The sequence below is a fragment of the Phalacrocorax carbo genome (assembly GCF_963921805.1).
Source record: "Phalacrocorax carbo chromosome W unlocalized genomic scaffold, bPhaCar2.1 SUPER_W_unloc_3, whole genome shotgun sequence".
NCBI classification, from domain to species: domain Eukaryota; kingdom Metazoa; phylum Chordata; class Aves; order Suliformes; family Phalacrocoracidae; genus Phalacrocorax; species Phalacrocorax carbo.
The window spans coordinates 1,384,842-1,400,751 of NW_026990254.1; the positions used below are offsets into that span (position 1 = coordinate 1,384,842).

General features: G+C 46.6%; 1 protein-coding gene across 1 annotated transcript in view; it reads right to left on the bottom strand.

The window, feature by feature from the left end:
* LOC135310869 (junction-mediating and -regulatory protein-like) overlaps positions 1–15,910 on the bottom strand; it is a 132,395-nt gene that overhangs the window by 77,895 nt on the left and 38,590 nt on the right. The gene's annotated exons all lie outside the window — the stretch shown is intronic.

Sequence of the window (15,910 nt, forward strand, 5' to 3'; positions counted from 1 at the left end):
GGTGGCAGTGGAGGGGAAGGTGCTGAGCTCCTCTCTCTGGTGACCAGAGATAGGACATGAGGAAATGGAATGAATCTGTGTCAGGGGAAGTACAGATTGGACATTAGGAAAAGATTCTTCACTGAGAGGGTGGCTGGTCACTGGAACAGCCTCCCCGGGGAAGTGGTCATGGCACCACGCCTCTCAGAGTTCAAGGAGCATCTGGATGACGCTCTTAGTCATATGGTTTAGTGTTAAGTAGATTAGTGTTAGTCCTGTAAGAAGCAGGGAGTTGGACTCGATGATCCTTATGGGTCCCTTCCATCTTGAGATACTCTATGATTCTATGATTCCATTCTGAAGTAAATGAATGCTCTTTAGTCAGAATGAAGCTGGAAACAGGGAGATGTGCTGGGATAATGGGAAGTAGTCATCAACATTTTAGTAGTTTTCCTTTGTTATAGATGACTTTTTAAAACATATTTTCCTGGTGACTGGAGTTCAAATATCTTTTCATTGCTAAGACCAAATCAATTTTATTTTGAAAAGACAACTATCTGAAGCCAGTAAAAGATTTGGAGTTTCTTGTAAAAATTAATTTTAAAAATATAGCTTTCTCTCCCAAAACTGAAAACTTTTTACACACTTTTTAAAAGTTAATACATTAAGTAGTCCCACTGCAGATAACAGACTATATATATAATAATGAAGTACTCAAGCCTGCTCCTGCACCAAAGCCTTAATTTTTAATATTTTTCAATTACATCAGTCAAGACGACACCTCACTAGCATAAACAAAAACCCCCAAACCCAAAAGTGCTCACAATCTTCTATGTCACAAGATATTATATAACTTGAAGTACTAATACCTCAAATATTCATCTTCATTTCACAAAGCTTCAATCCAGTCTCAGCGAGCCATTCCACTCCCTAGTTAAACTACAAACAGTAGGTTTTTAAGTGACTGTTCAGGATCTACCTCTGCATATCCACTTACTCCATTTCTTAGAGGAATGATTTATAAAAGTAAAAATATATAGATGCTTTCCATGTAATTGTTCTTTTCTTGAAAATTGTTTGAAGTTGTTTAATAATCTATTCGAATCTACTTATATATTTCCAAAACCCTTTGAAAGGCAACAGGCCAGAAAAAAAAAAAAGTGAACAAATGATAAGTGAAAAATAATTTTACTAGATAGGTTGTAACATGTAATTTGATGAAGCACATATGTACCGTGATTTCCACAGGGAATGCTTATGAATGGAAAGAAAAGAATTTTCAAATAAACATCAAACTGTATGTATGTACCAGAGAGTGATGACTGGTGAAGTTAATGCTTTCCATTTACGCAAAACTGAAACAGCAAGTTCCTTTGAGAAGGAGGATAAAAACAATGCAGCTAAATTATTCCTTTTCCTTAGTAAAGATGAGGTAATTTGATACTACAGTTGACATGGGATAACTGAGTAATGTGAGTAACTGTCAAGGCTTAGCCCCAGTCAGCAACTAAGCAACACACAGCCACTCGATCACTCCCCCAACCCTAGTGGGATGGGGGAGAGAATTGGAAGGGCAAAAGAAAATTCGTGGGTTGAGATAAGAACAGTTTAATTATTAAAATAGAACACTAACAGTAATAATAATAATAATATAGTAAAAATGAAAATAACGAGAGAGACGGAGGGAGGCAAAACGTCAGGAGGGGGGAAAAAAACCAGAAAACAAGTGATGCAACCGCTAACCACCTGCTGACTGACACCGCCAGTCCCCAAGCCATGATCGCTGCTTTCCCTGGCCAACTCCACCCAGTTAATATACTGAGCATGACGTCAAATGATATGGAATATCCCTTTGGTCAGTTTGGATCAGCTATTTTGGCTGTCCCCATCCCCTCCTGGCTTCTTGTGCTGGAAAAGTCCTTGACTAGTACAAGCACTACCTAGCAAAAAGTGAAACATCAGTGTGTTATCACTATTACTCTCATATTAAGTCCAAAGCACAGCACTGTACCAGCTACAGTGAAAAAAAATTAAATCTATCCCAGCTAAAACCATGACAGTATCCTCCCCTTATTCCATACCATTTACGTCATGCTCAAGTCACATACTATCCAATACAACCACAACAACCACCACCCATCTTCCCATCCTTTCATAAAATACATAGATATCATTTATCATCCCCTTAAATTATGGACCACCCCTGTAAAATGTCTGTAAGATATCCACAGTTGTCCAGAAAATGTCCATTGAGTTAATTTAGTCCATGACTTTGGGCTCCATCTGTCATAACAGTCTTTCAGTCATGGAAAAATGGTGTGTGTGGTGTTGGATTGTTGCATGCTGAAGTGATTCCTTGTTCCATCACTGATGCAATGTCAGTTCTTGTTCCATTCACTGCTGCACTTTGCTTGGTTCAATCAAAGTCCATTTTTCATTAATTTGGGAGATTACTACTATGATACCATTGATATGACATATAGCAACCACACTAGTGATGACATAGAACATTATATAGCAATTAACAGCATACCATTCAGTTCATTGGCTGTTTTCACCCAAAATCAAATACTCTTTGGGTACACACCGGACTCCTCTATCCCCACGAATGACCTAAAAACTTAAACCAGGTCCTCGAGCAAAAGCAATCCCACAAATGGGTTTGCCTTTGCCTGAGGCAGGAATAACACAGACTGTTTTGCCCAGCATATTTCTGAACTTGGACTACAGGGACTCTATCCCTTTCCACAGTACGTAAGAGTTCTGACTGGGTAAGGCCAGCTTGCCTAGCAGATCCCCTCGTGTTGACTAACCAGGTGGCCTTTGCTAAATGTGTATCCCAGTGTTTAAAGGTTTCACCCCCAATTGCTCTCAGTGTAGTTTTTAACAGTCCATTGTATCTTTCGATTTTCCCAGAGACAAGTGAATGATAGGGGATGTGACACACCCACTCAATGCCATGCTCTTTGGCCCAGCTGTCTATGAGATTATTTTGTAAATGAGTCCTGTTGTCTGACTCAATTCTCTCTGGGGTGCCATGTCGCCACAGGACTTGTTTTTCAAGACCCAGGATAGTGTTCCAGGCCGTGGCATGGGGCACAGGATATGTTTCTAGCCAGCCAGTCGTTGTTTCTACCATTGTAAGCACATGGCGCTTGCCTTGGCAGGTTTGTGGGAGCGTGATATAATCAATCTGCCAAGCCTGCCCATATTTATATTTCAGCCATCATCCTCCATACCACAGAGGCTTTACCCGCTTTGCTTGCTTGATTGCAGCGCATGGTTCACATTCATGGATAACCTGCGCAATAGCGTCCATGGTAAAGTCCACCCCTCGATCACGAGCCCATCTGTATGTTGCATTTCTCCCTTGATGGCCTGAGGTGTCATGGGCCCACCGAGCTAGAAATAGTTCACCCTTATGTTGCCAGTCCAGATCCACCTCAGCCACTTCAATCTTGGCAGCCTGATCCACCTGCTGGTTGTTTCGATGTTCTTCAGTGGCCCGACACTTGGGGATGTGAGCATCCACATGATGTACTTTCACAACCAGGTTCTCTATCCGGGCAGCAATATCTTGCCACAATGTGGCAGCCCAGATGGGTTTGCCTCTGCGCTGCCAGTTGTTTTGCTTCCATTGCTGTAACCAGCCCCACAGGGCATTCGCCACCATCCATGAGTCAGTATAGAGGTAGAGCACTGTCCACTTTTCCCGTTCAGCGATGTCTAAGGCCAGCTGGATGGCCTTTACTTCTGCAAACTGGCTCGATTCACCTTCTCCTTCAGCAGTTTCTGCTACTTGTCGTGTAGGACTCCATACAGCAGCCTTCCATCTCCGGTGCTTTCCCACAAGGCGACAGGACCCATCAGTGAACAGGGCATACTGCTTCTCATCTTCTGGCAGTTTGTTATACAGTGGGGCTTCTTCAGCACGTGTCACCTCCTCCTCTGGTGATATTCCAAAGTCTTTGCCTTCTGGCCAGTCCATAATCACTTCCAAGATTCCTGGGCGACTGGGGTTTCCTATTCGAGCCCATTGGGAGATCAGTACGATTCTTCTACTCCACGTAGCATCAGTTGTATGATGTGTAGAGTGGACATTTCCTTTGAACATCCAACCTAGCACTGGCAGTCGGGGTGCCAGGAGCAGCTGTGCTTCAGTACCAACAACTTGTGATGCAGCTCGAACCCCTTCATATGCTGCCAATATCTCTTTTTCAGTTGGAGTATAGCAGGCTCTGGACCCTCTGTATCCACGACTCCAAAACCCTAGGGGTCGACCTTAGGTTTTCCCTGGCGCTTTCTGCCAGAGGCTCCAGGTAGGGCCATTCTCCCCGGCTGCAGTGTAGAGCACATTTTTTACATCTTGTCCTGCCCAGAGTGGCCCAAGGGCTGCTGCATGAACTATTTCCTGTTTAATCTGTTCAAAGGCTTGTCGTTGCTCAGGGCCCCATTTGAAATCATTCTTCTTCCGGGTCACTTGATAGAGAGGGCTTACGATCAGACTGTAATGTGGAATATGCATTCTCCAAAAACCCACAACGCCCAAGAAAGCTTGTGTTTCCTTTTTGCTAGTTGGTGGAGACATGGCTGCTATTTTGTTGATCACATCCATTGGGATCTGACTACGACCATCTTGCCATTTGATTCCTAAGAACTGGATCTCTTGTGTGGGTCCCTTCACCTTACTTTGTTTTATGGCAAAACCGGCCTTGAGAAGGATTTGGACTATTTTCTTTCCTTTCTCAAAAACTTCTTCTGTATTGCCCCACACGATGGTGTCATCAATGTATTGAAGGTGTTCAGGAGCTTCTCCCTGTTCCAGTACAGGCTGAATCAGTCCATGGCAAATGGTGTAGGGCTGTGTTTCCACCCCTGGGGCAGTCAATTCCAGGTGTACTGGATGCCCCTCCAAGTAAAAGCAAACTGTGGCCTGCACTCTGCTGCCAGAGGGATTGAGAAGAATGCATTAGCAATATCAGTTGTGGCATACCACTTGGCTGCCTTTGACTCCAGTTCATATTGCAGTTCTAGCGTGTCTGGCTAACATTCTTGTTAGGCATCATTTCTAAGAGCATAAGAAGCCTCAAAGTAACATTCGTTAATAAAGCTTTGCCTGCCAAAACATCATTCATACACAGTGCATGCTAGAGAGATTTATGAAAGCACAATACAATTGTATCTTTGTTTTCTAGAGCAAGTATTTACAAGTAACAAAAAACGGAAGCAGCTTTTTAAGAACTTGTCATGGTTTCAGCTGCGATAGAGTTAATTTTCTTCACTCTAGCTGGTATAGTGCTGTGCTTTGAAATTAGCATGGAAAAAACCTGTTGAGATAACTAACACACAGATGTTTAGGCTGTTGCTGGGCAGCGCTGATACTAGTCAAGGACACGTCTAGCTTCCCATGCTCTGCTGGGTGCACAAGAAGCCGGGAGGGGAGGGGGCACAGCTAAGAGAGTGGATTCAAACTGACCAAAGGGATATTCCATATCATGTAACGTCATGCCCAGTATGCTACCTGGGAGGGGCTGGCCGGGGGGAGGGAGGGAGCAATCGCGGCTCGGGGACGGGCAGCGTCGGTCGGCGGGTGGTGAGCGGTTGTATCGTTCGTGTTTCTGCGTTTTTGTTCCCTGTTTTCCCTTTCCTCCCTTTTCCCTTTTATTATATTAACCTTACTGTCATTATTATCATAATCATTTATCATCATCATTCTATTGTAGTTATTAAACTGTGCTTATCTCAACCCACAAGTTCTTTTGCTCGTCCGATTCTCTTCCCCATCCCACAGGGGTGGGGGGGGGTGAGCGAGCGGCTGCGTGGTGTTCAGTTGCCAGCTGAGGCTGAACCACGACAGTCTATTTTTGGCGCCCAACGTGGGGCGAGAAGGGTTTGAGATAATAACAGTTGCTGGTCACAGCATTGATTAATCTGCTCGCAGTATTAGCTTGTCCAGTCTTTACCATGCTGATTGTAAAGTACATGTTAAAACTTGCTGTTGGTTCTGTCAGCTGGCTGTGCTCTGCGGTGATTAGAGATATTTTGCCTAGGAGACTTGTTATTAAAACACTGGCCTTGACTGTTATCAGTTATTTAGGTTTTGCATGGAAGCCGTTACTGTACTACAGCTACCACCTCATGGAGGCAATTAGCAATTATACCTCCTCCTCTGAGGAGTTTTTTATGGAGGAAATACAGAATGGCACCGTAGCTAATATCTTATGTAATGTCTCCTCCCTCCTTACAACAACTTTTCAGTATCTTGAACATCCTTGTGTAGTTAAGATACATCTGTTGATATTGCTTTGGCAAGTGGTATCAGATCTGTCTAAGGTTAGTAAGCAAGTTAAGAATATAATCCAGAGATCTGTCCCAAGGCTTGATAGCTATGCGTGGCAGGGTATGTGGGAAAGTATGGGCAAATGCCTAAGACGGTGGGCACCCCCCGTGGTGTGGGACTTCACCCCTGAACAAGTGCAGAATCCTGAAAAATTAGTAGAACATTTGGAGGAAATATGTTGTCACCCTGGCAATTCCAGAGACATACAGATCACTGCCATGTGCTGGGGTCTGGCTTATGCCTATCGAGCCCTATTTAACACTATTCAGTACCCCCAAGGGAAAGAGAAAGGAACTACTCCGACCCCCGTGACAAGTACTGCGGCCACCCAAACCCTCACGACAGACACTGCAGCTACTCCAACCCCAGCGACAAGCACTGCGGCCACCCAACCCGCCGCGACAGAGACTGCAGTTACTCCAACCCCGGTGATGAGCACTGTGGCCACCCAACCTGCCGCGACAGATACTGCAGCTACTCCAACCCCGGTGAGGAGCACGGCGGCCACCCAACCCGCCGCAACAGAGAATGCAGTTACTCCAACCCCGGTGACGAGCACTGCGGCCACCCAACCCATTGCGACAGATACTGCAGCTGCTCCAACCCCGGGGATGAGCACGGCGGCCACCCAAACCATTGCGACAGATACTGCAGCTGCTCCAACCCCGGTGATGAGCACGGCGGCCACTCAAACCCCCACGACAGGCACTGCAGCTACTCAAACCCCAGTGCCAAGCGTTGCAGCTGAACCAGAGGACCAACCTGTGCCAGTATCAGTCGCCCCTATACGCAAGAAGAAATCATGGAAGAGAAAGTCAACTCGTTTAGAAAGAGATTACGATGAACCAGGGCCATCACGAGAAGAGGAGGAGGAGGAGGAACCATGTGTACAAGAAACGGAAACTACCCGATCTCTATCCTTGAGTGAGTTGCGGGATATACGGAAAGATTTCGGGCGTCATTCAGGTGAGCACGTTATCACCTGGCTGCTCCGATGCTGGGATAATGGGGCCAGTAGTTTGGAATTAGAGGGGAGGGAAGCCAAACAACTGGGATCCCTCTCTAGGGAAGGGGGCATTGATAAAGCAATTGGAAAAGGAACACAAGCCCTCAGCCTCTGGAGGCGGCTCCTGTCTTTGGTGAGAGAGAGGTATCCCTTCAAAGAAGATATTGTATTTCGCCTAGGAAAATGGACGACCATGGAGAAAGGCGTTCAGCATCTAAGGGAATTAGCCGTGCTTGAGGTGGTTTATGGTGACCTGGACGATCAACGGTCCTCCAAAGATCCAGATGAAGCCGAGTGCACACGACCCATGTGGCGGAAGTTTGTACGGAGCGCACCATCCTCGTATGCAAACTCATTGGCAGTGATGTCCTGGAAAGATGACGAGACACCAACGGTGGCTGAGTTGATTGATAGACTCCGGGAATATGAAGCGAATCTCTCTTCGTCGCTCGTCTCTGCTGTTGAGAAACTGTCCCGAGAGTTCCAGCAACTCAAAGAAGATATGTCCTACTCCCCACCAGTACGGACCAGTATCTCAGCCATTAGGAGTAATCGTCCCTTGGCTCAAGAGAAGGGATACACACGACGGGGCACCCTATGGTTTTACCTGCGTGATCACGGAGAGGACATGAAGAAGTGGGATGGAAAACCTACCTCAGCCTTAGAGGCACGGGTACGTGAGCTGCAAGGGAGAACAATTACTCAGGGAAGTTCCTCCAGGAGAGCTGCTGCCCCAGTTTCCCGTAAGCAATTCTCCAGACAGAGGAGCAGAAGTGCTGATGGCCTGACTGATCTTAACAGAGACACCCGTGATTCATATCTACCGGAAGTGAGTGATGAATACTATGATCAGGACTAGGGGGGCCCTGCCTCCAGCCAGGTGGAGGAAAGGGATAACCGGGTTTACTGGACTGTGTGGATCCGATGGCCTGGCACATCTGACCCACAGGAATATAGAGCTTTAGTGGACACCGGTGCACAGTGTACCTTAATGCCATCAAACTATATAGGGGCGGAACCCATCAGCATTGCTGGAGTGACAGGGGGATCCCAAGAGCTAACTGTATTGGAGGCCGAAGTGAGCCTAACTGGCAATGAGTGGCAGAAGCACCCCATTGTGACTGGCCCCGAGGCTCCGTGCATCCTTGGCATAGACTATCTCAGGAGAGGGTATTTCAAGGACCCAAAAGGTTACAAGTGGGCTTTTGGTGTAGCCGCCTTGGAGACGGCGGAAATTAAACAGCTGTCTACTTTGCCTGGCCTCTCGAAGGACCCTTCTGTGGTGGGGTTGCTGAAGGTCAAAGAACAACAGGTGCCGATCGCCACCACAACAGTGCACCGACGGCAATATCGCACCAACAGAGACTCTCTGATCCCTATCCACGGGCTCATTCGTCGACTGGAGAGCCAAGGAGTCATCAGTAAAACCCACTCACCCTTTAACAGTCCCATATGGCCAGTCTGGAAGTCTAATGGAGAGTGGAGGCTAACGGTAGACTATCGTGGCCTGAATGAAGTCACTCCACCGTTGAGTGCTGCTGTGCCAGACATGCTAGAACTTCAATATGAACTGGAGTCCAAGGCAGCCAAGTGGTATGCCACAATCGATATCGCTAATGCATTCTTCTCAATCCCTCTGGCAGCAGAGTGCAGGCCACAGTTTGCTTTTACTTGGAGGGGGGTCCAGTACACCTGGAATCGACTGCCCCAGGGGTGGAAACACAGCCCTACCATTTGCCATGGACTGATCCATAATGCTTTGGAACAAGGTGGAGCTCCCGAACACCTACAATACATTGATGACATTATCGTGTGGGGCAATACAGCAGAAGAAGTTTTTGAGAAAGGGAAGGAAATAGTTCAAATCCTCCTGAAAGCTGGTTTCGCCATAAAACAAAGTAAAGTTAAGGGACCTGCACGAGAAATCCAGTTCTTAGGAATCAAATGGCAAGATGGTCGTCGTCAGATCCCCATGGATGTGATCAACAAAATAACAGCCATGTCTCCACCAACCAGCAAAAAGGAAACACAAGCTTTCTTGGGCGTTGTGGGTTTTTGGAGAATGCATATTCCACACTACAGCCTGATCGTAAGCCCCCTCCATCAAGTGACCCGGAAAAAGAATGATTTCAAATGGGGCCCTGAACAACAACAAGCCTTTGAACAGATTAAACGGGAAATAGTTCATGCAGTAGCTCTTGGGCCAGTCCGGGCAGGACAAGATATTAAAAATGTGCTCTACACCGCAGCCGGGGAGAATGGCCCTACCTGGAGCCTCTGGCAGAAAGCACCAGGGGAGACCCGAGGTCGACCCCTAGGGTTTTGGAGTCGGGGATACAGAGGGTCCGAAGCCCGCTATACTCCAACTGAAAAAGAGATATTGGCAGCATATGAAGGGGTTCGAGCTGCTTCAGAAGTGGTTGGTACTGAAGCACAGTTGCTCCTGGCACCCCGACTGCCGGTGCTGGGCTGGATGTTCAAAGGAAATGTCCCCTCTACACACCATGCAACTGATGCTACGTGGAGTAAATGGGTTGCACTGATCACCCAGCGGGCTCGAGTAGGAAACCCCAGTCGCCCAGGAATCTTGGAAGTGATTATGGACTGGCCAGAAGGCAAAGATTTTGGAATATCACCAGAGGAGGAGGTGGCACGTGCTGAAGAAGCCCCACTGTATAACACACTGCCAGAAGATGAGAAGCAATATGCCCTGTTTACTGATGGGTCCTGTCGCCTTGTGGGAAAGCACCGGAGATGGAAGGCTGCTGTATGGAGTCCTACAAGACAAGTAGCAGAAACTGCTGAAGGAGAAGGTGAATCGAGCCAGTTTGCAGAAGTAAAGGCCATCCAGCTGGCCTTAGACATCGCTGAACGGGAAAAGTGGCCAGTGCTCTATCTCTATACTGATTCCTGGATGGTGGCAAATGCCCTGTGGGGCTGGCTACAGCAGTGGAAGCAAAGCAACTGGCAGCGCAGAGGCAAACCCATCTGGGCTGCCGCACTGTGGCAAGATATTGCTGCCCGGGTAGAGAACCTGGTTGTAAAGGTACAGCATGTGGATGCTCACGTCCCCAAGAGTCGGGCCACTGAAGAACATCGAAACAACCAGCAGGTGGATCAGGCTGCCAAGATTGAAGTGGCTGAGGTGGATCTGGACTGGCAGCATAAGGGTGAACTATTTCTAGCTCGGTGGGCCCATGACACCTCAGGCCATCAAGGGAGAGATGCAACATACAGGTGGGCTCGTGATCGAGGGGTGGACTTGACCATGGACGTTATTGCGCAGGTTATCCACGAATGTGAAACACGTGCCGCAATCAAGCAAGCGAAGCGGGTAAAGCCTCTGTGGTATGGGGGACGATGGCTGAAATATAAATATGGGGAGGCCTGGCAAATTGACTATATCACACTCCCACAGACCCGCCAAGGCAAGCGCCATGTTCTCACCATGGTAGAAGCAACCACCGGCTGGCTGGAAACATATCCTGTCCCCCATGCCACTGCCCGGAACACTATCCTGGGTCTCGAAAAACAAGTCCTGTGGCGACATGGCACCCCAGAGAGAATTGAGTCAGATAATGGGACTCATTTCCGAAACAACCTTATAGACACCTGGGCCAAAGAGCATGGCATTGAGTGGGTGTATCACATCCCCTATCACGCACCAGCCTCTGGGAAAATCGAAAGATACAATGGACTATTAAAGATGACACTGAGAGCAATGGGGGGTGGAACATTTAAACACTGGGATACACATTTAGCAAAAGCCACCTGGTTAGTCAACACAAGGGGATCTGCCAGGCGAGCTGGCCCGGCCCAATCAGAACCCTTACGTACTGTGGAAGGGGATAGAGTCCCTGTAGTGCACATAAAAAATATGCTAGGCAAGACAGTCTGGGTTATTCCTGCTTCCAGCAGAGGCAAACCCACTCGTGGGATTGCGTTTGCTCGAGGACCTGGGTGCACTTGGTGGGTGATGCGGGAGGATGGAGGAGTTCGGTGTGTACCCCAGGGGGATTTAATTTTGGGTGAAAACAGCCAATGAACTGAATAATATGCTGTTAATTGTAATATGATGTTGTATGTCATCACTACTATGGTTGCATCAGTGGAATGTTATCATGGTGGGAATCTCCCAATTAATGATAATAGCAAATGAACTTTCAATGGAACCGAGCAAAGTGCAGCAGTGAGAGAACACGAACTACCGGTGCAGCGGTGATGGAACAAGGACTGACATGCAACAACCTGACCCCACGCACACCGCCGCACCGAAGGACCCTTACAAGAGATGAAATCCAAAGTCATGGACTAAATGAACTCAATGGACATTTCACAGGCATTCTACAGGGGTGTTCCATAAACTAGTGGAATGATAAATGAAAATCTGTATATATATATATTGTTAAAGGATAAGAAGATGGATAAGGATTATTGAAGTTGTACTGAATAGTATGGGACCTGAGCATGATGTCAATGATATGGAATAAGGGGTGGATACTGTCATGGTTTCAGCTGCGATAGAGTTAATTTTCTTCACTCTAGCTGGTATAGTGCTGTGCTTTGAAATTAGCATGGAAAAAACCTGTTGAGATAACTAACACACAGATGTTTAGGCTGTTGCTGGGCAGCGCTGATACTAGTCAAGGACACGTCTAGCTTCCCATGCTCTGCTGGGTGCACAAGAAGCCGGGAGGGGAGGGGGCACAGCTAAGAGAGTGGATTCAAACTGACCAAAGGGATATTCCATATCATGTAACGTCATGCCCAGTATGCTACCTGGGAGGGGCTGGCCGGGGGGAGGGAGGGAGCAATCGCGGCTCGGGGACGGGCAGCGTCGGTCGGCGGGTGGTGAGCGGTTGTATCGTTCGTGTTTCTGCGTTTTTGTTCCCTGTTTTCCCTTTCCTCCCTTTTCCCTTTTATTATATTAACCTTACTGTCATTATTATCATAATCATTTATCATCATCATTCTATTGTAGTTATTAAACTGTGCTTATCTCAACCCACAAGTTCTTTTGCTCGTCCGATTCTCTTCCCCATCCCACAGGGGTGGGGGGGGGTGAGCGAGCGGCTGCGTGGTGTTCAGTTGCCAGCTGAGGCTGAACCACGACAGAACTGCAATGACGAGTATGTCATCCATACAGTCATTCATGCTTTCATTCATATGCAGTCATTCATATGGCAAGGCACAGCAAACCCAAGAACCTTTTGTTTTAGCAATAACCATACAAGTATGCATATTTATGTGCGACCTTAAGCAGATGATCACAGTCCTGCAAAGCTTTGGAAACTGTGGAAAGAAGGAAGATAATGGAGCTGTAAACATTTATGAGGATGGACCAGTTCAAGGTGATACAATTACTGATGAATACCTTACGTTTCCCTTTATGCATCTGTTCATATACACATTCACATTTAAAAGACACTGAGCAGCATACTTCACAAATGACTACTGTCTGGAAGGGAGCCCCCAAGTAGTTGCATGAACAAGAACAGACCAACATCATGCCTTGAGGCTGCAGCAATAGTGGCATGCTTAACAAAAGCCTGAACAGAGCCCCAGAAAGATACCACAGGACAGAAGCATTTCCCTAGTGCTGCTTGAGCTGACCTGCACTGATGCTTAGCAGTCTTATAGCCTATACCTACACAGCTTGTTATCTAGCAAGAGTGTCAAATGCTTAGAATTATTGACCATAAACATGAATAGATGAGGATTCTTCAAGTGTCTTGTAGTACAAGCAAAAGATCAAAGCACATCTAATGTTCATGATATGCAAGGACAATACAGAGGGACACTTCAGCCTTTGCATTCTGCAACTTGGATAAGGCGCACACGTGTGTGTGCACACACACACACACAATGTTAACTTCCTGACTCCAAAGCCATGAAATGATGAAGGAAGGAGCAGGCTCTCGTTGGTTCAAAAGGGAATGTCCATTCAACAGATGAAGACAGAATCTAAGTACCAGTGGGTAACAGTCTTTGCCAGGTGAAAAACCCCAGCTGCTTCCTTAAGAAAGGTGGCCAGGTAGGAGCTGAGGATGAACTTTAAACTGAAAAGCTTGTTTCCTTCACATCTGACAAGTAGCCTAGGTTACTAGGAAAAGAACCTGGACCATTTGACCACTAAGAAATGCTAAGTTTAGTCCTTACTGCTATTGTTTAGGATATCCATGACCAGAGACCAGAGTACACTGCTTGTCCCAACAACCATTTAACAGATATGCCAGCCAGAGGCAACTGAGGTTCAAGGTGACAAATTCAGAATGAGAAAGTTCACGAATAAGGGACAAGAGTCCTGGAAATCAAGAGCTGCAAATGCTCAGAAGATCCAGGCTCCTGGCCTGATTCCTGGAGTAAGAGTCCTCAGCCACAGAGACCTTTGACACTCTTTGGATAGTCTAGTTAAGTTCAGGGTAACATACTGTGGCCACTTACTGCCAGCAGAAGGCATCTCAGACCACTCATGGGGCAGCAGGAGTCAAATGAATCAAACAAAATTCAGGGAAGTTAAGTGTTTATCAGCACACCAGAAGCTTGACATTGTTTATTACAAACATAAATAGCCTTACCTTGAGCAGCCAGAGATATTCTCATGCAAGGGGAAGGAAAGCAAACAAGTTACCTTAATATTTTACTTCATGAGACAATCTCATTTTGTAGGAAGCAGACTGTCAGAAGGAGACTCCAGAAAGGTATTCAAAGAACCCACTCTGCAATGTGTCTTTAAAGGCAGGTCCTTGATTCCCATCTTTGTTTCTATTAGGTCAATGACTTTCTGAGTGGCAGCAAACCACTTTGGTACCTTGGAAGTTGCAAACCACTCAGAAAGTCATTGACCTAATAGAACAGAATAGAGACTGCAACTTCCAAGGTACCAAAGTGGTGTTCCTGCCCAAGCTCAGGGCTTCCTTTTCTGGGCTTGCCTGACATACACACTCTGTGGTCTCTGAGAGCCTCTCCATTGACCTGAACATGCTACAGCACTCCCCAGGGGAAAAGCAATCTCTTCCCATCCAGCCAGTGCATTCCATCTGATTCAGTTTCTCCATCAAGAAATATAAAAAAGAAAAAGTGAGTTATTAAAAAAACAAAACAACCCCAAACCAAAACCAGTGTAAAAGATAATACTGCTAGCAACCTTTCCGCAAGTAATTAATGTCATTTTTATAATCTAAGTTCAAGTCATGGTTTAGCCCCAGTCAGCAACTAAGCGACACACAGCCACTCACTCAATCCCCCTACCCCTGTGGAATCGGGGAGAGAATCGGAAGAGCAAAAGCAAGAACACTCGTGGGTTGAGACAAGAACAGTTTAATAGTTAAAATAGTAATAATAAAAAAAGTAATTATAAGGATGATTATAATAATAATAACAAATGAAAATAACAACAGAGACTGAAATGAAACCCAGGGAAAAACAAACAAACAAATTATGCAACCACTCACCACCCACCAATGGACGCCATCAGTCCCCGAGGCATGATCGCTGCTTCCCCTGGCCAACTCCCCCCGGTTAATATACTGGGCATGATGTCATATGATATGGCATATACCTTTGGCCAGTTTGGATAAACTGTCCCAGCTGTGCCCCCTCCCCTCCTGGCTTCTTGTTCCCCTGTGTTGTGGTTTAGCCAGCAACTCAGCCCCACACAGCCGCTCGCTCACTCCCCCACCAGTAGGATGGGGGAGAGAATCAGAAGGGTAATGCTCGTGGGTTGAGATAAGAACAGTTTAATAATTAAATTAAAAAAAAAAACAACAACAAAAAAGCAATGGAAAGGAAAACAACGAGAGGAGTGAAACCTGGGGGGGGGGGAGGGGGATGAAGCACCAAAACAAACCACACACAACACAGCCACTCACCACCCACTGACCCAACAGCCACACCTTCCCAAGCCGCAACTCCCCCCTTAATATACTGGTCATGGTGTCACATGGTATGGAATGAACATCCCATTGGCCAGTCAGGGTCAGCTGCCCCGGCCGTGGCCCCGCCCCTCCCAGCCTCCCGCTGACGGGAAGCTGGAAAGGTCCCTGACCACCACAGGCACTACAGTGAAGAGAATTAACCCCTTCTCAGCCAAAACCAGCACAGTGTATTATATCAAAGGATGGGAAGAGGGGTGGTGGGTAATGAGGTTCTATTGGATAGTGTGGTACCTGAGCATGACATAACTGGTATAGAATAAGGGGTGGATACTGTCCTGGTTTCAGCTGGGATAGAGTTAATTTTCTTTGTAGTACCAAGTATGGGGCTCTGTTTCGGATTTGTGCTGGAAACATTGGTGGTAATGCGGAGATGTTATAGTGGTTGCTATGTAGCGCTTACACTAGTCAAGGACTTTTTCAGCTTCCCGTACTCTGCCAGGTGCACAAGAATTTCAGAGGGGACACAGCTGTAACACCTGACCCCAACTGACCAAAGGGATATTGGATATTCCAGACCATATGATGTCATGCTCAGCATATAAAGCTGGGGGAAGAAAAAGGAAGTGGGGACATTCAGAGTGATGGCATTTGTCTTCCCAAGTAACTGTTATGTGTGATGGAGCCCTGCTTTCCTGGTGATGACTGAAC